The sequence below is a fragment of the Lissotriton vulgaris genome, chromosome 10 (genome assembly GCF_964263255.1).
Source record: "Lissotriton vulgaris chromosome 10, aLisVul1.2, whole genome shotgun sequence".
Lineage (NCBI taxonomy): Eukaryota > Metazoa > Chordata > Amphibia > Caudata > Salamandridae > Lissotriton > Lissotriton vulgaris.
This window is the reverse complement of record NC_141698.1, coordinates 745951678-745975754: the sequence shown is the minus strand read 5'-3', so window position 1 is coordinate 745975754 and position 24077 is coordinate 745951678.

The following is a 24077-nucleotide window of genomic DNA, read 5'->3' as shown; positions in this document are numbered from 1 at the left end:
AGCCCTGCTCAGAAACGTTGACACCTTTAACAAGAAAAACATATCACCTATCTTATAACTACTTCGAATATCTATCCTATGTAGTACCTCAATAAGAACTAAGCAGCAGCTCTTTGGCAAAAAGGACCTCAGAATTGTTTTGGGTAGCCTTTTCTCCATTCATCCTTACTTCAGTTCTGGGTCTTCACCCTCTATCCGCAGGGATGCAGTCAATACACGCTCTAGGGAAGCTGCATCATCTCTCATGCCATGTCATGTAAAATGCATCCTTCTGTTCCATGCACTAAGACTTTCATCACATAAGGAATCTTACTACTATGCACTGACTGACTGATATACTAACGTTGTGTGTTGCCCTTGCGCCACAGAGTGTGATGCAAGCCAACACAAGCCCTTAAATGGGATTCACTAACCCATGCAAAGCACCTTGAGTGACTCTTTGTGGCTTAATATATCCAGGGTAATGCAAGGCAGCACAAATCGCTGCCTTGCATTACCCTATGTTGAGAAGGTATTCTGTGGATAAAGCATGGGCATTCCCCTGTACCCACCCATGAATTTTGATGCAATCCCAGATTCACTAAGGAGAGTAACCCTGAGATTGCATCAAAATGGCAAGCCTTCCCAAATGAGGTGCAACAAGGAGAAATCTTTTTTGATCCTCATTACTTCCTCTTTCTAAGTGTGTTGAATTCTACCCTTTCCTGCACAAAAATAATCCTACTCATAATCGAGGCACCCTTGCACCGTAATGCAAGGGTGCTTGTGTTGGTACTAGGAAGCAGACAGTGTGCCAGCACAGGTAGATAGCAGAACTGTGGCATATCTTAGTAGATAAGGTTCATTTCTGCTCACTCCCTGTCAAGCAACCCAGCTGGCAAGTTGCCTTCCTGCCTTGCGTTACATGGCTTCTTAGTAAATCTGCCAATTGCCACATACCCATCTCACATACACACACATGGAATAGCAGCACAAACATCATGGTAATGTGAAACGATATCGCTGAAGCCTCTACCACCCCATCTTCTGCTCATCAGAGCCTTCTTATGATCTTGAGCTTCCCTGTGCTGATTGTCATATCCCTTTGGCCCATTTGTTAACCATTAACCTTTTTTCCTGACTTCAGCCATCTGAGCGTTTTAAACCCTTTCTGCCTTCCTTACCAGACCACTTGCAAACTCCTCTGCCAAATGTCAGTCCTTGTGCCCTCTGATCCATCCTCAGACTATGGTGTAAGCATCAGGCACGTCTTTCTCAATCATAAGTCTGAGTTCAACAGTCCCAGCTTTTTATTCATGTTGCATGCTCTGATTTTTCAGCAAATACTTATCAGTTGAATATGTGGGCTGGAAAGAGTGGGCTTCTAGGGGCTGGCAGTATACATGTGGCCTCAACTCACAAAGAATTCCTCCTGCTTCTGCTCTTCTTCTTTCACTTTGCAGTCCTTCTGTGCCTTTAGGTACTGGTCCTTCTTCTAGTCTCGTTCCAGGTCCTCCTTTTCTGGGTTGTTTTGGTTCTTCTGATCCCCATCCTGGTCCCGGTCTAATTAGGCCTGGTCACCCTTGTTTCCTGAATGCCGGGTTTCTTGTTTTTCCTTCCCGACTCTGGTTTTCCTGGCCCTGTTCCTGGCTCATCCTTGTTATAGCACTTCCTGGGCCTCATGATCTTGGTAGTACTGATCCCCATCCTTATCTTGCTGGTCTACTGGGTTCTTATCCACATAGCCTTTCTCATAGTTCTCTTAGGACTGGTACTCCTAGTCTTTCTGGTTTGGGTCATCCCGATTCTCCTTGCCCCAGTCCTTGTGGTCTGGTCGTTTTGGTCCAGGTCTGGTCCCATTGGTCCCCCTGGCTGTGGTTTTCCTAGTTCCTCTGATCTTCGCCAGCCTGGTCCTAATAACCTAGTTCTCCTGCTCCACTTTGGACTTCAGGGTGGGACCCTTGGTTCTTAACTCTCTGGTTCTCCCAACATATTCCTGGTCCTGCTTATTTTAACCATTCTAGTTCTCAAAATCCTCCACCATCTGGTACCTGGTTCTTACAGCCCTATTCCACCAATTCAAGACCAGAATAGTTCTTAGGGTCCTCTTCCAACATGTCATAATGCTCTTTGCTGTGGTCTTCCTGTTCATTATCATTGTGGACTCACTTGTCCACTTTATCCTGATCCTCCTTATTTAGGTCAACCTCTTCTTGGCTGTTCTTAGCCACCCAGCCTGGTCATCATGGCTTGTGTCATCCTGTCCTTCCTTGACTTATTCCTCCTTTTGCTCCTTATCCTAGTCCTGATTGTCCAGGTATGCCAGGTCCTGGTAACCTGGGCCTGTGTGAAGTGTGCTTCCTTTCCCCCTTGGTTGTGGTTCCACTGGTCTTAATTGGCCTAGTTGTCTTAGCATGTGTCCCCTTGGCTCTGGTTGCCCTGCCACCTCCTCTTTATTCTCCAGGTCCTGTTCTTTTAGTCTTCCATAGTCTGATTTACCTAGCAATGGTCTCTCTATTCCTGGTCCACACAGTCTGTGGTCTCTTCTTGGTTTTGTGCCCACTAGATTTGAGCCTTTTGTTTCTGGTCCTACCTATTTGGCTCTTTGTATGACTAATCCTCTTGGTTCTGTTCATTATGGCTGTCCTGGTCTATTTAGGCCTCCGACTAATATCTCTTTTTCTTTCTTGACCCCCTTCCATTTAACCTGTCCCTTATGATCCTTCTCGCCCTGCTCATCTGATACCTAGTACATGAGATCCTGGTCCTGCTGGACCCCTTTGGTCTACCTGGCATCTTCTGTCTTTGAGCTCTAGGTCCTTGCCCTCTTAGCTCTTGTCTTACTGCTTTGGGTCATCCTTGTCTTCCCGGCCCTGTGCCTCATCCTCATGGGCCTTCTGGCACTGCCTGTAGCGGTCTGGCCTCTTGGTCTTGGTTCTCTTTGCATGGATCCTTCTGAGCCTTGTCATTTTGTTCCTGGTCCTCCTGAACATCTAGGTCTATTCCTCTCAGTCTTCCTGGCTCAAGGTATTCTGGTTGTCCTGAGCTTTCCCACCCACATCCTGCTACATCCAGGTCCTGGTTTTTCTGCTCCACTTAGTACTCTGCACACTGGTCCCATGACCATGGCCCCCTGGCACTCATAGGCCTGATCATGGTCCCATTGGTGCTGATCCTTATAACCCTTCTTGTTCTGTTACTGACCCTCCTGGTTCTGGTCCTCCTGGCAATTTTTATACTGACCCCCTTCTTCTCCTTTCTTATTCTGCCTGGTCATATTGGTCTGGATCTTTTCTTCCTGGATCTGGTCCTGGTCCTCTTGGCCCTTGTCTTCCTGCTGCTTGTCTCAGTACTGCTATACAAACTCATCAAGGCTTCCTTTATGTGGTCCTTGTAGGCCTGGCCGTCCTGATGGGTGTGTGACGTTACAACGCATACTTTTACAATGCATGCCTTTACAACGCATTTTTCACAACGCAAAATCCTTTACAACACATTCCATTACAACGCATGCCATTACAACGAATTGTCTAAAAACTACCTTTACAATGCATTCCTTTACAATGCATACTACCTTTACAACGCATAACATTACAACACATACCATTACATTGCATGTATGGTAAGTATTGGATAGTGTAGGGGTAAAAATTACTATTCTAACTCCAGGGGGTGTAACAGTAGGGTAAGTGTTGGATAGTGTAGGGATAAAAATTGCTATTCTAATTCCAGGGGGTGCAACAGTAGGGTAGGTTTTGGATAGTGTAGGGGTAAAAATTACTATTCTAACTCCAAGGGGTGCAACAGTAGGGTAAGTTTTGGATAGTGTAAGGGTACTATGCTTTGTGATGGTATGTGTTGTAATGGTTGCGTTGTAATGGCATGCAATGTAATGGATCTTGCGTTGTAAAAGTTTCGTTGTAATGGTAGTGCGTTGTAAAAGTTGCGTTGTAAAGGTTGTTTCCCGTACTGTTGTTCTTCTTTCAGGCCATCCTGTTCCTAGCCCTGTGGTCTTGACCTTCAGTCTAGGATCATCCAGTTCCTAATGTCAGTGGTCCTGATCCGCTTTTTCCTCTTCACCCTGGTCCTCCTGGTATGGAACTCAAGGTCTTGATCCTCCATGCCCTGATCCTCCTGGTCCCTTTAGTCTGTCTTGTGGTCCTCTGAGAACCTTTCCTTCTGACTCTGTCTACCTGTGACCCTGGTATCAGCTACGTGACACTCCTAGCCAAAAGCATGCTATTCATGTTTTTCATAGTCCTTCCCCAGATTTTGTGCCCATTGTCCCTTATACTCTTGGTCTTACTGCTTATCATTTAAGTTCTCGTGGAACTATTTCCCCTGAACCTTACCCACCTGCTACCTTAGTCTTGGTTTCCTTGGTCCTGGTTATCCTGGTCCTTCTTGTCCTATTCCATCATAGCATTTGTAAAGTGCACTACATGCCCGTGAGGGTCTCAAGGCGCTAGGGGGGGTGCTGCTGCTACTGTTCGAAGAGCCAGGTGTTGAGGAGTCTCCTGAAGGTTAGAAGGTCTTCGGTCTGCCGTAGGCGGATGGGGAGGGTGTTCCACATCTTGGTGGTGAGGTGGGAGATCTGCCACCGGCAGTAATTCTTTGGATGCGGGGGACGGTGGCAAGGGCGTGCTCTGCGGAGCTGAGCAGGCGGGCGGGGGTGTAGAGGCTGAGTCGTCTGTTGAGGTACGCTGGTCTGGTGTTGTGGAGTGCCTTGTGTGCGTGGGTGATGAGCTTGAAGGTTATCCTCTTGTTGATGGGGAGCCAGTGAAGGTCTTTCAGGTGGGATGTGATGTGGCTGCGGGGGGAGATGTCGAGGATCAGGTGTGCTGAGGCGTTCTGGATGCGTTGGAGTCGTTTCAGGAGTTTGGCCGGGGCTCCTGAGTAGAGTGCGTTGCCGTAGTCCAGTCTGCTGCTAACGAGGGCCTGGGTGACCGTCCTTCTAGTTTCGGTGGGGATCCACTTGAAGATCCTGCGAAGCATGCGGAGGGTGTTGAAGCAGGAGGAGGAGACAGCGTTGACCTGCTTTGTCATGGAGAGTGTGGAGTAGAGGATGACCCCTAGGTTTTGTGCATGGTTGGTGGGTGGAGGGGGTGCTCCTAGTGCCGTCGGCCCCCCGGAGTCGTCCCAGGCTGAGGGGGTGGAGCCATGGATGAGGACCTCAGTCTTGTCCGAGTTCAGCTTCAGTCGGCTGTTCCTCATCCAGTCGGCGATGGCCTTCATTCCCTCGTGGAGATTGGTTTTGGTGGTGTGGGGGTCCTTGGTGAGCGAGAGGATCAGCTGGGTGTCGTCGGTGTAGGAGATGATGTTTAGGTCTCGGTGACTTCGGAGCGGAAGGGGGGGAGGCGGATGCTCTGGGTTTTCCCGGAGAGGAAGGAGGTGGTCCAGTCCAGGTCCTTCTCTTGAATTCCGGCATTGTGGAGACGTGCTCTTAGTGTGCGGTGGCAGACTGTGTCAAAAGCGGCTGACAGGTCCAAGAGTCTGAGGGCTGCAGTTTCTCCGTTGTCGAGCATGTTCCTGATGTCGTCGGTGGAGGCGATGAAGGCAGTTTCGGTGCTGTGGTTGCTGCGGAACCCTGACTGGGATGGGTCCAGGATGCTGTTTTCTTCGAGGAAGCTGGTATGTTGACAGCCTTTTCGATGACCTTTGCTGGGAACGGTAGCAGGGAGATGGGTCGGAAGTTCTTGAGGTCCTTGGGGTCCGCCTTGGGTTTCTTTAGTAAGGCGTTGATCTCTGCGTGCTTCCAGCTCTCCAGGAAGGTCGCTGTCTCGAAGGAGATGTTGATGGTTTTCTTGAGGTGGGGTGCGATGGTGCTGCTGGCTTTGTTGTAGATGTGGTGTGGACAGGGGTCTTCTGGGGATCCGGAGTGGATGGTGTTCATGATCTTGATGGTGTTGTTGTCGTTGATGTTGGTCCAGGCGCGTAGGTGGTTGGTGCGGGTGGTGGTCCTGGGAGAGGGGGTGTGGGCTGTTGCCGGGGTGGTGACGGTGTTTAAGGTGTCATGGATGTCTGTGATCTTGCGATGGAAGAAGGTGGCCAGCGAGTCGCACAGGTCTTGTGACAGTGGGATGTCGTTGGTGTTGGAGCTGGGGTTGGAGAGTTCCTTCACAATGCTGAAGAGCTCTTTGCTGTTGTGTGCATTGTTGTCTAGGCGGTCTCTGAACGCTGCCCTTTTGGCAGATCTGATGCGTTGGTGGTGTCGGCGGGTGGTGTTCCTGTGGGATGTGTAGCTTTCCAGTGTTCTTTCGCGGGTCCAGTTTTTTTTTTAGTTTTCAGCAGGTTCACTTGGAGGCTTGGAGGTCTTTGGTGAACCAGCTGGCTTTCTTGCTGGTGTGGGTGTTCGGGGATTTCTTGAGCGGGTTGAAGGTGTTGGCGCAGTCGTTGATCCATTGTCTGAGGCTGCGGGCTGCGGCGTCTCGGTCGGTTGGGTCTGCGGGTGGGTTCTGGGTGAGGGCGGTGGTTAGCTGGTCCTCGGTGATCTTGCCCCAGCTGCAGGGAGGCATCTGCTGGGTGCGGTGGTGTGTGGTGGGTTTACGGAAGGTGAAGTGGATGTAGCAGTGGTCGGTCCAGTGGAGTTCGGTGGTGTGGTCGAAGAAGACGTGGGTGCTCGCTGAGAAGATGGGGTTCAGCGTGTGGCCGGCGGAGTGTGTGGGTGCTGTGATGAGTTGTCTGAGTCCGAGGTTGCTGAGGTTGTCGATCAGGGTGGAGGAGTTGGCATCGTTGTTCTTGAGGTGGAAGTTCAGGTCCCCGAAGAGGATGTAGTCCGTGGATGCGAGGGCGTGTGTGCTGACGAGGTCGGTGATGGGGTCGCAGAACTGCGGTCGGGGTCCAGGGGGTCTGTAGATGAGGGTGCCTCTGAGGGTAGTGTTGTGGTCGATGTGGATCTGGAAGTGGAGGTGTTCGGCGGTGCTGAGGGTGTTGTCGGCGTATATCGAGATTTTGAGAGTGTTTCTGGACGATGGCAATTCCTCCTCCTATTCTGTTGGTGCGATCCTTGCGGGTGATCTTGTAGCCTTCCGGGATGGCTATGGCGATGTCAGGTGCTGAGGACGGGGTCAGCAAGGTTTCAGTCAGGATGGCAACATCTGGGGCGTTGGTGTCGAGTAGATCCCAGAGTTCTACGGCTTGTTTGCGGGCTGAGCGGGTGTTGAGCAGGATATATCTGAGGAAGTTGGTTTCCATGTTGGGTTGGGTTGGCGGGCCGGATGCTGGTGAAGCTGCAGTTCCAGCAGGAGAAGGGTCCTTGGGTGCGTTTCGGGGCGGCCAGGCAGCAGGTGCGAGATCGTCCGGGGTTTAGTGCGTGGAGAGTGCTGGAGTCGTAGCAGAGGCGGGTGTCGTCGTGTGTGCGGTGTCCAGGGTTCCTGGTGCTGGGCGTGGTCCAGGCATGGACGGGGGCAGACAGGCTTGCCTTAGGTGTGTCGTCAGCGCGCCAGCGGCACGGCCATGCAGGTTCCTGCATATATGGGGAGGTGGGAGGGAGGAGCAGCTGGGAGGTGAGAGGAGCGAATGGGCAGTGGTCAGTCAGTAGGGCGGGACCGCAGGGGACACAGCGGCGGGGGAGACGAGTGGCACAGGAGGCAACAAAATGGGGCGCAGGAGGAGGAAAACAGTGGCACACATGGCAAAAACGGGCCACAAGGAGGGGAAAAACAGTGGCACAGAAGGCAAAAAACGGGGCACAAGAGGGGGAAAACAGTGACACAGAAGGCAAAAAAAACGGGGCACAATGAGGCGGAAAACAGTGGCACAGATGGCAAAAAAACAGGGCACAAGGAGGGGGAAAACAATAGCACAGAAGGCAAAAAACGGGGCACAAGGTGGGGAAAACAGTGGCACAGAAGGCAATAAAAACGGGGCACCAAAACTGAAGAAGCACACTTACTAGCGAGACCTCAGCAGCGGCAGGGGCACACAGGCAGAGCTGTGCAGAGAGGGAGTGACCTACCTGGAAGGGTCAAGGGTCGCTCTCCTCACCATGCAGTGTCCGGCCTATATGGGGAGGTGGGAGGGAGGAGCAGCTGGGAGGGGGTAGGCGGGAGCAGCAAATGGGCAGTCATGTGGGCGGGGCCGCAGGGGACACAGCGGCGGGGGAGACGAGTGGCACAGAATGCAAACACGAGGCACAAGGAGGGGGAAAACAGTGGCACAGAAGGCAAAAAACTGGGCACAAGAGGGGGCAAACAGTGGCACAGAAGGCAAAAAAAAGGGAACAAGGAGGGGGAAAACAGTGGCACAGAAGGAAAAAACGGGGCACAAGGAGGGGGAAAACAGTGGCACAGAAGGAAAAAAATGGGGCACAAGGCTTTTGGATATTGTGGCCTTTTCTGGTTCTCTAGTCTATGCCTATCTGGCCTTGTTCCTTTTTGGTTCTTGGTCCTAGTCACCTTGTCCTGGTTCTCCTCACTGTCAACTTCCTAGCCTTGTTATCACAGGTCCTGGTCCATCTTGCTTTTTATGTCCTGGCACTCTTAGCGTTTGTCCTCCTGGTTTGGGTTGTCCTTGTTCTACTTGTTCAGGTCCTCCTGAGCCTGGCCATTTTGGTGTTGATCCTCGTGCCCACGACTGTCAATTCCACTTGGCCCATCCAGATGCTTGTTGGCCATCTTATCTCTGGTCCTGATTCTTGTAATGATTCCCCTACCTCACTTGATAATCCTAGCACTGGTCCAGCTGTGACGCCAAAAGGTGTCATGCATTTGGGAGGTCGTTTTCTGGCTGACAGCTGTGAAATACTTCAGGTACAGACAGCGTGACTTTACATCGACCCACATGGGTTTAAAATGCCATGTATTTTTTGACTGGAGGAACGAGATAGTCTCACTTGAGAAAAACTAACGTGGCACTACGAGAACCAGAAGGCTGTGAGTACGGCCTCACCCACTGAGGCAGGCTCTGTTGAGAAAAAGTGCGTGAAGAAACTGTCTTGCCTCAGTTAAATGCCATTGAAGAAGGGAGTGAATGCCGAAACCGGTCTGGCAGGCTAAGAACTTGATGACTGTTTCGCTGCTGTACCTTGCATGTAGCTGCCTGCAATAAATTGAAGAAACATAATACTGACCCTGCGGCTTCTTCCATTTGGGCGACCTTGTAGGTGTGGATTCTAGCGGCTTGCTCAGCCGCGGTAGAGGCCCACCGCGGGAAAGCGGACCCGCTGTGACGCCAAAAGTTGTCATGCATTTGGGAGGTCGTTTTCTGGCTGACAGCTGTGAAATACTTCAGGTACAGACAGCGTGACTTTACATCGACCCACATGGGTTTAAAATGCCATGTATTTTTTGACTGGAGGAACAAGACAGACTCACTTAAGAAAAACCAATGCAGCACTACGAGAACCAGAAGGCTGTGAGTATGGCCTCGCCCACTGAGGAAGGCTCTGTTGAGATAAAGTGCGCCCGAAGAAACTGTCTTGCCTCAGTTAAATACCATTGAAGAAGGGAGTGAATGCCCGAAACCGGTCTGGCAGGCTAAGAACTTGATGACTGTTACCCTGCTGTACCTTGCATGTAGCTGCCTGCAATAAATTGAAGAAACATAACACCGACCTTGCGACTTCTTCCATTGGGGCAACCATATATATATATATATATGTACAAACATTTCATTCGTTTTAGCCAGCATAGATATCTCAAAATAGGAGAAAATAGAAAAGAACAACAAGCAATTGTCAAATACATAGCATAGCACTCATAATTAACACCTTGGCTGCTTGAGATATTTGCCTGATGTGCTGGGCCATAATAGAAACAGGTGTGGTCACGAGGAACTCAGCTCGTCATGAGCACAGGAGCACTGTGCCTCATGACGAGCTGAGCTCGTCATGAGCACAGAAGGAGTTAACACAAACAGTAATCAGATAGAACTGGGGGTGAAAAGAATATGACATGATATCATATTAGGGAAAGAAAGAAAGAAAGAAAGAAAGAAAGAAAGAAAGAAAGAAAGAAAGAAAGAAAGAAAGAAAAGAAAGAAAGAAAGAAAGAAAGAAAGAAAGAAAGAAAGAAAGAAAGAAAGAAAGAAAGAAAGAAAGAAAGAAAGAAAGAAAGAAAGAAAGAAAGAAAAGAAGGGTGTCCAGAATACAGGAACCCCTTTCTTTTTTTTACATTATTTGTACAAGTTGTACTAAAACAAGACTATTCACAAAGCACAATAGACCATATCCTTTTTGACTTCATGCAAAAGCGAAGGCCTCTAGCCTTAGCCAAGGCCGTTTCAGATTCATAAACCTGTCTTAATAGTGCCCAAAATTCCTCGACAGTCGTTACAGTGAGATTTATCCAAGCTCTGGCAAAGCATAATCGGGCACACACAATGATGATTGAGGCCATTGACCTTTCGTAGCCTATAGACTCTTGCTTAGACCCCAGGAGAATTTCCTTATCTGTAAGTTGGAATTCGTAACCCAAACGCTCCGTAAGTAAAGAGGATAGATCCGTCCAGAATTACTTTAGCATTGGACAATCAACAAACATATGCTTTAGGTCTGCTGCATATGACTTACATTTCGGGCATAACAACTTATGAGGGGCTCGAGATGTTGCCCATTTGGAGATACACTCCGGCGTGCAGTACAACATTAAGGTTGTCTTGAACTGCTGAAGCTTCAGACGTATAGAGGCTACTGATTAGTCTAAGGTAACCAAGGCATCCTGTATGTCATTCACTGTTATCTCAGATGCAAGAAGCCGGCTCAATCTTACAGATATCTGCAAGCTATTATCATGGTATCAGTGAAATACATTTCTGATAAAATAAGCTAATTAGAAACCTCACGTTGTCCCCTATAAACAGGACAGTATTTCTGATGTAACCGGTTCACCTTGCAGTTTTTGCCTATATAGGAAGTAATCCCTTACTTGCAAATAGGGACCCCCTAACGAAGAAACTCAATAATGAGGGGAATACCACCAAATGCATGCTTATATACTGCAGATCGACCATGAAACCGAACTGGCAGAAACTATCCTTGCCCACGACATAGACATTACGTTCATCCCTGAAACTTGTCCAAACTAGTTCTTTTCCCCATCCATTGACATGCTTCTGTCCAAGGGCTTCCTAATCATCAATAAAGACAGAAAAAAATGAGGAAGGGGTATTGCAATGTTGGACTTGGCCCCTTTTCCCAACATTTTTTGCTTTTCGCCCCCCCCCCCCCCCTATTGTAGAATGTCTCCCCCATGGTAAGGTTACTGAATAGGCCATGTGTGGTGTGAGACGCCATGTTAATCTGTAATGTCATGCAATGGTGTGAGCACTTGTCAATTCCCCCCCATTGTGTAAAATGTACCCGGTTGAAATGCTGTATTTGAAATGGCTGCCAAGGCTGTGCGTTGTGCCACCTGACTGCAGGAGGTTAGCAGTCTAGTTGTTAGGTACCCAGCCACCCCTAGCTTTTGAAGGGAAGCCTGGCACCCAGGGGTGCTCTACTCCTCCCCCAGAGCCAGTTTAGACCAGTTTGCCAGAACATTCTAGAAGGTTCTGGCATTGACTGGGAGGAGAGTATAAGTAAGCCGGATGTGCCACCATGTGCAGAGACAGAGTGGGCCAGGAATGCGAGGGGACCTGCTGCAAGGAGTTACCGCCAAGTGGGCCTTTGTGCTGGACCCATCCAGAACCCCACTACTGTCCCCAGGGCTTGTAAAGGCCCACTTTAGGAGTTCAGGCTGTTGTGTGGGAGGAAAGACACGTTGCAGTGGGGATGGTGAAAGCCTACCACCCTGCTTTAATGATGCTCCCACTACCTGCTGACCTGGACCAGTAGTGCCTACTGCTCTGTCCCCCGGGCCCCTGAAGAAGAAGGGGCCCCCTAGGTCCCTGAAGCTGCCAGGACCCTGCGCCACGCAAGCGCTGCACAAAGAAGTGCCTAGAAGGAGCATCTTGGACCCCCCCCCCCAGGAGGTGAGGAGTGTTACCCCGGGGCTTGCTGCTGGGACTGTCCGCCCCCCTTGTGCTGTGAGCCTGGAAGTGCTGGCATGCAGAAGACTGCTTGTGTCCCAAGAGCGCTGTGACAAAGACTGCCCTGCTGATTGCCTGCCGAGCGCTATAATCTGGGAAGCGCTGGCCTGTTAAAGAACTGAATTGCTGAGTGCCTGCTAAGCGCTATAATCGTGGAAGCGCTGTGCTGCAGAAGCCCTGGGTGGTCTTAAACTGCCTGAACTGTACTGCCTGCTGCTGGCCTGAGCGCTGTCAGCGCTGTTGTGACTGCCCCCAAAGCGCCTCTGTGTACTCTAAGTGCTGTACCTGCTGAGCGCCGTGTTGGGAGGATTGTTCCCTCAAGGAGCTGTGGCGCCTGTATGCAGAGTTGTTCAAGGAGGGAGCCTACCGTTCATTGCCCCCGGGACTAGCTTTTGGCTGCCATGGAGGCCGTCCTACCCCCTGGAGACTGTAGTTGGGCCCCGTTGGCCCCTGGTAAACTGAAGCGCCACGAAAGAAACTGAGGCTCCTGAGCTGGGCATCAATAGAACAGATGCCTAGGGTTGATGTATTAAATGGTGAACTTGCATTGAGGAGGATGCCCTATGCCCTGAGTTAAGCCTAGTGGTTGTATGCCCCCAGGTTCATCTTCAGTACACCCCTGAGGTATAGGGAGATATATGCCCCTGGTGCTAATGTTGAGGTCCCTTGTTAAAGGTGTTTTAGGCCTGACAGGTTTCAGATTTACCTCCTGTTGTTAATGCTGTTGATGCCATTCATATTTGCACAGTGTTGCTGGCCTAAGGAGTTTATCTACAAGGGGCTTCCATGACTAATGTGTATCTTTATGCAGAGGGCTGTTATATGCAGACTGATGTTACCCCTGAGGTTAATATTTTACGCCTATTGATTGCTTGTATGTTGATGCCATGCATAAGGGGTCTTCACGCCTAATGATTTATTTTACGCCTACAGCTTACTTCTAGGTGAGGCCAAGGATTAAGGTCTGAGTTTGCCCTGCAATATTGATCCTATGTTTTATGCATTTCCTGACATTCTTTTCATTTGAGCTGGACACTAATGGACTTCCTTAACCCTTTTTCTTACTCCTCCCATTTTTCCTTGTAAATAATCCCCCTAGTATACTTTGCTCTGGCACCAGTTGGCGCCCCATTGTGATTACTGCTGTTATTGTGTTTTACCTTTGCAGGTTGGAGATAATACAAAACGTATTCTTTTTCCAACCAGAAGTGGTGTCGTGTCTCTTTTGTAGTGTGCCTGGTGTGTCGTCTATGGGTACTGTGTGGATGCTTTACACATGACCTCTGAGGTTTGGCCTGCCCGCTCTGCTCCATGCTACCCCCGGTAGAATTGGTAACCCCATTTCTAACATTGTTGGCGAGCGGTGGGATAGGACTTGTGTTTGCGCAGTACCACAGCGGCCACAGGTTACATTGCAAATAGAGCACTGAGGAGTAATCACAGTTTGTGGGGATTATTCTTTTACTGATTATTGTGGTTTCTTTATCATTATTGCTTCCTCCTGAACAGTGTTTTTGCAATTGTGTCCCCTTGTTGTACTGTGGGTGGTGTGTCCCGGGTGTACCTTGTCACGATGGGGTTGGTTTATAATGAGGACGACCTCACGGAGTACACCGAGCAGGAAGTTTTGTATTTCTGCAAGGAGAGAGGGATACCCTCAGCAGGCAACATTAAAAGGAAGTTGTTCCTCTACGAAGCTCTTAAGAGGGTGGAACCCTTGGAGTTACCCTGGGGAGACCTGTCTGATTACCCCTCCACGTATTTGAAGGGTGGATTTGGTAGAGACCAGAGGGAGGGCTCCCAATCCATAACCCTGGAGGGTGCTTACCCCAATGATGAGGAGGAAGAGATTGATAGGGCGGAGACGCTAGTAGCTGATGAGGACACCATAGATAGGGAGTCTCGCACTGGGTCCAGTCCCGGGTGCACGTTCCCATCCCTTTTCCCGTCCCCAGAAGAGTGGGTAGACAGGAGGGAAGAAAGGGAGCATCGGCTGGCGCTGGCGAAGCTCAGGCATGCCAAGGAGCTAGCGCAGCTGAGGGTGGAAGAGCAGAGGCTAGAGACGGAAATGGTCCTAGCGCAAGAGAGGATGGCGGAGAGACTAGCTCAGGTGGGTAGGTTGTCCCCTGAGAGTGTTTTTTGTGGTCTGGATTCACCAGTGAGGGTGGGATCTAGTGGTGGCAGCGAGAGTGGTTCCAGTGCAGGGAGTCCCACTTCCAGAGCCCAGGAGACGGTGCCTGATTCCAAGGAAGAGGGGGACGGGTTAGTGTTCAGGGGCAGGGGAAAGCTGTCCCACCAGTCCTGGAAGGAGTTTGCGGAGGAGTGTTGGACTGCATTGGAGGAGTGAATGAATGAATTTATTGAATTGTTAATAAAAACCATTACAAAAATAAAAATGCATTAGTTTAAAATTGGTCAATATACATGCCTATTTAAAAAACATTAATAACTATTTATATTTGTAGAATGTCAGGTGTAAAAATATTATTAAACTACATTATACAATTTCATATTCATTCTATACAAAAATAGCTCTTATTTCAGAAGCTCAATGTCAATTTACATAGGTCCATTTGATGGTGTAAAAACGGATCACACAGCTATTCCTACTCAAGATCAAAGTTGATTTAGGTCGATCTACTGCAAATTATGTGAAACCATTGAATGGCGTAACACGACGGGTGCGATTACTTGCGTGAGAGTAGCAAAGGTTCTTATAGCCTCTTAACGTTACGTCTTGATCTAAATTTTTAACGACCCTTTACAATAACACCTCTTTTGCTCTCAAAGTTCATAACAAACAACTGATCTGCAGATAAATTGTGTACCTGCTATGCACAAAACATGTATGATGACAGTTCGACAAGTACGTATTCCATAGTCATTAAATTATGCCTTTAACCAGCGCCGTCGTTCCTCGTCCAATGTTGGACAGATGCAAAATAGGTGGATAAAGTCTTGTTTTGTGACACCACATAAGTCAATCTCCTTGGTGTCCGGTTTCATCCAAGCCGGTTGATCTGCAATTGTCGGCAGGTTTCCTATCCTTAAACTAAGGTATTTCAGTTTGACAAATTATGAAAAGTATAACTCGAAATAAACTGCGGGTTTGAGCATAGTGTATGATTGAAGTGAACAATGGTACTTCTGCCAATTAAACACCATTCACCAAGGATTTAATACGAGGGAAGATTGGACAAAATGTCTATAGAAATCTCTGTGACCATATTGGTATGCGGACGCTATTCTCCCTATTAATATATACACCCCCTCTATGATAGATTATGTATCTTAGGCGCTACTGTAAATAAATCCCATATGTCCCCACAACGACTTGGATTTATTCTAAACGAAGCTCACTGTGAGTCTCTGCTCCAGAGTTGGATTCAGGCCTTTTTTATAATTTTCATTATACGTAAACATCTTGGGTCTGATATAAAAGTCATAACATACGTTAAAGTAATATGGCTGTGTTCACTCAAACTAGACTCGGGACACAGTACGCAAATATGCCGTTATATCATTGACGGCAGTCAAGACGGCATGGGGAGCGGCCTTCGCGTTCCTTTCATTCATCCTTTTATTCTTGAAAATCGCCGCCCAACTCCTATGTAACCACGATGCTTGATCCTGCAGCCAAGCAGGCTCTTTTCATAATAGTGAGCAGTGTGTATGCGATATGTGTCTTACCGAGTGATTCCCGCATTTCCCTTTAAATAAATATAAACACTAAAGGTTGATTTGGCCACGGGTATTAACTTAGCCTTAACTGGTCTTTTGACTTTCCCAATAACTCAGACAAAGAACGCAACCCTTCAGGTTGCCGCCCCACTGACGACACTATTGAGGCGGACCAGAAGGAAAACCTGGTTACCATAAACACATAGGCGACCTAATTTGATAATAAGATGCAATGAGCCTCGAAGTCTTTAAAGACTCTAATTAGCATACTAAGACTTCGAATGGCTCTCAGGTAAGTGGTTCAAAGCGCTTATTTATTTATTTATTTAAGTTTTGTATAGCGCTGGCTGGACCCGAGGGTATCAGAGCGCTTCACAGCAAATAGAGAAATGCAACAGGAAAAAATAAACATGGAAAAACCGGAATCTGGAACCACAGGTAGGAACTAGAGTCTGTAAAACAACAGCTTGGGCGCAAAATGGGACAGAGTTCAAGAGCGAAACAATCGGCTCTAGATCAAGAGAAATATCGGATTTGACCAACAGGCGTGGAGTTCTCGTTAAGCAGTGGAGCGTTCAAGGAAGAGGGCTTTGAGTAGCGATTAGAATTGCGGGAAGGAGGCGGTCATTCTGATGTGGGGGGGGGGGGTGGCGTTCCAGATCCTGGGAGCATTCCCTGCAAAGGATTTATTTGAGGTATTGCGTTTCTGTGATTTCAGAGGGATGAGTAGTAGTGTGTTGGAGCTTCTGAGGTTTCTGTATTGACCCGCTCTTTTGAGTTTGGAGGCCAGGTATTCTGGTTTGCCTGTATGCAGGGCTTTATGTGTGAGGCAGGCTGTGCGGAAGTTGGCTCGTTGGTCGATTGGGAGCCATTTCAGTTCTTTTAGTGCCGGAGAGATGTGGTCATATTTCTTTGTTCCTCTGACCATTCTTGCTGCTGCGTTGAGAGTGGAGGAGAGAGGACCCAAGTGCGACTAGGCTGTTCAGGTCAGTACAGCGATGCCATAATCAATTCTGGAGAGCACAAGTGCCTGCGTGGCCTGTTTCAGATCTTTGGGGGGGAGGAAGGGTTTAATTTTATAGAGAAGTTTCAGGTTCATGAACGCGCTTTTGGCGGTTTTAGGGATGTGTTTATTTATGACCAGTTTCGGGTCGAGAGTAATTCCTAGGGATTTTGCGGAGACCGTTGGCGTTATAGAGACATTGAGGGCATTTAAGGCTTTGAGCCATTCCACTATTTGTGGATTTTCATCTTTCTTCAAGATTAGGAGTACTTCCATTTTCTCTTCGTTCAGTTTGAGGTGGTTGGCTGAGACCCAGTGTTGGACCTCCAAGAGAGTAGCATTTAATCTATGAATGTCTGCGATCAAAGTGGTTTCTAGATAGAGTTGAGTGTCATCCGCGTAAAGGTGGAAGGGGATATTGGATTTCCTGAGAAGTGAGGTGAGGGGTTCCATGTAAATGTTGAAGAGTTGTGGGGAAAGTACTGATCCTTGAGGGACTCCTCTGCTGAGGAGGAGGGGGTCTGATTCGAAGCTGTTGATCTTTATTCTTTGAGTGCAGTTGTTAAGAAAGGAGGAGAACCATTTTAGGACTGTCTTTTCGATGCCCGCTCTCTCTCGGAGGACATTAAGTAGGAGGGTATGATCTACTGTGTCGAACGCAGCCGAGAAATCAAGGAGAATGAGAAGGCTACAGTGGTTGGAGTCGAGTGACATGTGCAGATCATCAAGAACATTTAGGATTGCGGTTTCAGTACTGCAGCCTTTCCTGAACCCTGATTGGGGAGGATCCAGAAGGTTAGAATTCTCTAGATGTTGGTTTAATTGTGAGAGCACACATCTTTCCAGAATTTTGGCTAGGAACGGAAGGTTCAAGACTGGCCTGAAGTTGTTCATGTCCTTGAGGTCAGGGCCGGGTTTTTTCAGCAGAGGTGTGACTTGTCCTAGTTTAAGGCAGTCTGGGATGTGGCCCTCGCTCAAGGAGCTATTGATGATCTTGCTCCAGATCGGGGCTAGAGTGAGCTTCAAATCCTTGGCCAGTCTTGAGGGAAGTTGATCGAGGGAGTGAGATGAGGGTTTCGCTGTGGCGATAAGATTGCTTATCATTTCTTCCTTGACCGGCTGGAAGGAAGACCAGCGGATAGACGGGGTTATTGTGGGGGTGGCGTTGGTTGCGGGACTCGAGCTGAAGGAACGATCAATTTTGGCGATTTTTTCATTGAAAAAGCTTGCGAAGTTGTCGCACTGTGTCTTGGACGCCCCTAAGTTGGCTGCCTTAGGAAGGGAGGTTTGGTTCCTAATGATGTTGAAGAGATCTTTGGGGTGGTTTTTGGCATTATCTAATGTAGAGCAGAAGAAGGAAGATTTTTTGATTTTGATGTGGGTATAGTAGTTTTTGCGTGCTGCCTTGAGTTGGGCCCGATGGATGGTGGAGGGGTTGTGTCTCCAGGTTCTTTCCAAGGATCCTAGGTGTCTTCTTTCATCATTAATGTCAGTAGAGAACCATGACCTGGAGGGAAAACTTCTGGGTTTTTTTAGTTTCAGAGGTGCCAGCTGATCCAGGGCGAGCTCAAGGTTGGAGTGGTAGAGCGAGGTGAGTTCCGAGGTTGAGAGGGACTCTGTTGTGTTCGGGAGGAGAGTGCTGAGTCCTTCTTCAAGCTTGTCTCGGGGGACTCTGGAGGTGTTCCTGACCCACTTAGGGGGGGCTTGAGTGGGTGGGCGGGATAGGGCCGGCTGGGTGATATGAAAGAGAATGATGTGGTGGTCTGACGAGTCCACCGGGATGATGTGGTCAATCGATACTGCATTTTTGTTCGCAATGATGGCATCCAGGGTCGCTCCTCTGTAATTCATTTCCTCTGAGCAGTGTTGGATCATATTGTTGTCTTGCAGAAGGGTGTTGAGAGATTGAATCAGCTGGTTATTGGAATCGTTCCATCTTAGGTTGAGGTCGCCCACAATTAAGCTGTTGTCGCTGTTAAGTGCAGATTGGGTGATCAGATCTGACAACTGTGCTCCAAATTCGTTGGAGTTGCCTGGGGGATGGTAGAGGAGATGGCATTGGCGTGAACTATGACCGTTGGAATTGATGTTGATCGACAGGCATTCGAAGGAGCTGTACAAGCAGGAGGAGGCTTCAGAGATGTGGAGGTCACTTTTGTGGATAATAGCTATGCCGCCATCTTTGTGTATGGGCCTGTCTTTGCGGATAATTGAGAAACCGGGTGGCACCAGCATGTCCAGAATGGGGTGGGATAGGGTGTTTAGCCAAGTTTCCGTGATGAAGGCTACATCAAGGTCATGAGAGAGGATCGATTCAGCTATCTCTGTTGCATGTTTGACTGCAGACCGGCTGTTAATAAGCATACAGTTCAAGGGGGGGTCTTCTTTAGGATTCGAAATTGTAAGGTTTGGTTCTGGGAATGGCTGAAAGAAACAATGGGGGTCTAGATTGTCTACATGGGGGCAGGTTCCTACCCACTCCTGTGATGACTTGGATCGAGGAGGTGAGGGTCAAGTTCGGGGGAGAGGCCTGGGCTGGTTAGTTCGGGTGGAGATCGTATGAGGCGATGAGTGCGCTCACTTCCTGGGGGGGAGAGGGATGTTAAATTTCTTCTGGGGTTGACTGTTCGTGACTTCGTCAGGTCTTTAGTGTGAGGAGGCAGGGAATGAAGGTGGGGATGAGCCCGGTTGGTGAGGTGAAAATCATTCCTAGGGAGAGGCGGAGGGATGTGGGATGGAGCGGAGGAGGGGGAGGGTAGCTGGAGATTCCCAAGGGCAGATAGGGTTTCCTTCAGGCCAAGGATCAGGATTGTGATTTGTGCTTCAATAAAGTCGAGGCGGCGTGACAGCTCGGTGGAGGGGAGAGGAGGGGAGGGTGGGCGGGGCTGACCCCTGGGTGTGAGGGGCTTAGGGGCGTTTGGGGATGGTGGGGGGAGGACGAGGGTAGGGAGAAAAGGGGAGCTGGGGTTGTTGAGGGCCTGGAAATGGCAGATTGTAAGAGCAAGGAAGGGTGGGGAGGCTGGGGTGGATCTTTGAGGATGGAGAACTGAAAGCAGGGGGTGTTTTGGGAGCCGGGGGGAGGGGAGTTGGGGGTCCTCAGGGGGTTTGACGGGGGCTGAATGGTTGGAGGTTGGGTGTGAGGGGTGGAGGACGGGAGTTGCAAAATGGGGGGGGCTGGGGCAGATGAAGGCATCTGAATGGTGGAGTGACTAGGTAAAGTAGTGAGGGGACGCTGGGGTGGCAAGGACAAGTTTCGTAGATTGGGAGTTTGTGAGGAGTCAATCGGTGTGGAGGGGGTTGTTTTGTGAGGGTGGAGGGTGGTAGCCATCTTAAGTGTGGGGAAGAGAGAGTTGAAGAACTTGAGGTTCTCGTCTTTCGCCTGGATTAGGACGGTGCCATTCTCATAAATGGTGATGGAGATGTCTCCGGTCAGAGATTGATGGTTCAAGGGGGCGATAGTTAGTTTGCGGTTGTGATCAGTAAAGGTGGTTTTGGAGACAGGGAGGGATAAGTTGAAGATGGTGGTCCATACGTAAGATCTGTTGGTGTGGAAAATGAAGTCCATTTTCTTCAGACCTCTAGTTGTGCAGTGGTAGGAGTCAACAACTAGCGTTTCGGGGTGTTGCCTAATTATATTGTTTGAAGCGTTTTTTAGCTTTGAAGGAGAGGTTGGGTGGGAATGTTATAGTGAAGGTGTTCTGTCCTAGAAGGGAAAGGAGGTTGGGAGAGGGGCAGAGATGAGTGACCAGTTGTGCGGCTGGTGGCATCCTAGCTGGGCAGTGGGGAGTGCATTGACCAATCACTAGTGACTTAGCTGGCTTTTAAGCGCAAGGAAGACGTAGCGTTCCTGTCGGACCCCCACCGATAGCGGAACTACGTGCTACTTATCAGGTGAGCGAGGACCACAGCCTTGTCCCGACCCCATTAGAGAATTTAAACGAACGTATAGGACTTTCTACATTAATATAATGACGCTTGTTTCAATCCAATTTAAGGTAGTATTCTAAAAGGCCAAGAAAGAGGCACTTACTACAAGCAACAAAATCCCTTGACTAATGCAAGAAGCAGGGACTGCACGGATACTGCGTATGGTATACCTTTTTATAAATTAATGTACCTTTGCATAGATAGTTACTAGACATTTATAATAGTAGTATCATGCACATTTTATTTTATTCTTCTTTCCTTTTTTTTCTACTCATTCGTGGCCTAGAATAAAAAGATTTTAACTATTTCCAATTCAACTTGGGATAATTATATGAAGTGGGATAAACAAAAGTCGTACAAAGCAAAACAGGTAGGCATTGACCTCTGCTCGATAGATTACAAGCAACAATGTGAATACCATCAGTGCATTAACTTAATAACCCTGGTACTGTAGGATTGACAACTGACAACAACAATTTATCAAGTCCCCAGTTGAAGTCCACGTTTGGATCAGGAACAGATTTTTAACCATAAGAAGCGATCCTCATTAGGAATCTAGGGTAAGCAGGTATTATTAATATCCGCTTAAATAGGCGAACCACTATGAAATCTGGGTGCTCCACGGCAATCAGCCATAGGGCTTGGTCCATTAACCCCACATATTCCTCAAACATAAATCTGCCCATTATAATGGTTCCAGCATGTAGTTTTTTGTAAGTGAATCTGCTAGCATCTATGTGTATAAGGTCCTACTTTAAAACTGTTGTATCCAACATTTCTGTATACTCACCATGCCATGTGGAATTTGGAAGAAATATATGTAATAGATTAACGTCTTGTGGTAGCAAACAGATTGACAATTTTAAGATGTGAAACATGAAAGTATCAAGTTACTGTCAGATATGTCTTTCTATACAAGCTCTCTATGGTCTGCAGTAAGGATAAAATTTAGGAATAGTTAGACATGCTCCTCATATTATAGGATCTTAATTCTAAAATATAAGTGTCCAGAGTAAATAATGGATTGTGCACATGCTGGGACTTACTGATAAGTAAAAGGTGTTACGTATTAGTCTGAATTTAATTGTTTGTATATAATTTATTGCAGGGCGATTTGATATACCCCCTGGTTGTGACAGATAATTATATGTCTTGATAAAGGTGGTTAATATAAGGAGAACCCACCGAAACGCGTTGACGCAACGACTGGTATAATTCAAGTCTCCAACACCAAAGTTGATATGCTGATATCGTAGCGATACAATACCGGTGTAATCACAACGGAGCCAGAATATACAATTCGTACTCAACAATTTCATGTTGTACCTGTTCTGTCTTTTGTCAATTGTGCAGGTCGCAATTGGGTGTATTGTTTTAATTGTGTTTTAAGATTAGGGATCTAGATAAGTCAGCCCTACAATTGTGTCTTTTAAAGCTTATTCAAAATAAAATGAATTTTTAACTTTCAATATGTTTTTGTTGTATGTACTTGTGACATTGTAAGGTTCGGTATAGTAAACCTGTGCTTAGTTTTGCTTCACGGGAATTTTTATACTTTGATTGAATTATAATCCAGGCATGTGCACGGTGACTAAAGATTGACTTGTCATTAATCAGCGAATGCCTGTTTGCCGCCTTTTTAAATACTTGCTTGAACAATGATACCGGTAGCTTAGTTTGCCACAATGATGCAAGTTCGGTGGTATCAAGGGACAGATTTAGAAACTTGGTGTACTGGGAATTAGGACTATTTTGCATTGCCTCCCACGTAGCAGAATTGATCTCTGTTTGCCTCTTCATCCAGATGTCATACCAGAACTTAATGGTCTCATACTTTTTTTGCAGATCTTTGGATTGCAGGCCTAACTCGAGTCGGACCTGTGCCGGAGAGGCATTGCACGGTAAACTGAATATACGCTTGTAGACTTTAGATTGAATCTTGTCTAAAAGTTGTGCACTTCTCCCATGGTGTAACACACTGCCGTAGGCTATAATAGGGAGTAGCTTGGCCTTAATGACAGCCAGAAGTGGATTAAACAGAGGGCCCTTTAACTGCTTAGAAGTACTGTTGAATGCATGTAACAGTGCTAATCCCTTTTTTTTGATGGCCTCAAAGTGCAAGGAAAAATTAAGGCGTCTGTACAGTTGTATTCCCAGGTACTTATAGCTATCCACTACCTCCAGTTTCTTCTTATCTATGACAAAAAGTGACAGGGCTTTGCATAGGCGAGTTATTATCATGATGTTTGTTTTCTGGCTATTTATTTTGAGAAGATTGTAGACTTTAGATTGAATCTTGTCTAAAAGTTGTGCACTTCTCCCATGGTGTAACACACTGCCGTAGGCTATAATAGGGAGTAGCTTGGCCTTAATGACAGCCAGAAGTGGATTAAACAGAGGGCCCTTTAACTGCTTAGAAGTACTGTTGAATGCATGTAACAGTGCTAATCCCTTTTTTTTGATGGCCTCAAAGTGCAAGGAAAAATTAAGGCGTCTGTACAGTTGTATTCCCAGGTACTTATAGCTATCCACTACCTCCAGTTTCTTCTTATCTATGACAAAAAGTGACAGGGCTTTGCATAGGCGAGTTATTATCATGATGTTTGTTTTCTGGCTATTTATTTTGAGAAGATTCTGTTTAGTATATTCAGCCAGTTCATGCAAGAGGCGTTGCAGACCTATTTTAGTCTGACTAAGGAGCACCACATCATCGGCATAGGAGAGATGTGTCAACCGTAATGTTCCTAGCCGCGGCGGGTGGGCGTTAATCCCAACGCAGCCCTGTTTCAATCCGTCATATCTCCTGATCTTCCGTGTTAGCTGGTGCCCATTAGCGATCTTTACCTGCATCCAGGTATCCGTGTATAAATCCATTATGGGATTTAGAATTGTGTCCGGCAGGCCCTGATGTTTTAACTTGGACCATAGTAGCTGACGATTGACCCGGTCAAAAGCCGCATTGAAGTCAACAAAGCAGGCGTACAGTGCTTGACGGCTTTGTATACTCTTTTCGGCGATTAAACGTATCGCCATGGCATTGGCCATAGTGCCTGTGCCCCTGCGAAACCCTGTCGATTAGCACAAGGGATGCGTAGTATTTTGCTTCAGCATCAATAAGGGCTATCAAACGGTATTTTGCTGGTTTTTTTCGGTCTCCTCCTTTGTAAATCGGATTTATAATCGCCCCTCTCCAACTTTCAGGGAGCCGACTTGTGCTATTTATTGACCAAAATAGGATGTTTAATTTGCATGCCCAATATTGGGGGTCCTCCTTATAGATGGCCTGGGGAATACCATTTGGTCCCGGTGAGCTATCTTGCCTGCTTCTTTTAATTATTTTTTATATTTCTGATTCCACATAAGAACTGGATATCTGAGCCCCACCATTCTGATTGGTACACAGATTGTTTAATTGTGCTAGGACGGAGGTCTTTAGTTTCAATACATTTGATGCATTGTTAGTTGTTGTTATGGGCGGCATCAATGAACATACTGAGAATGTGTCAAGTATATGTTGAAC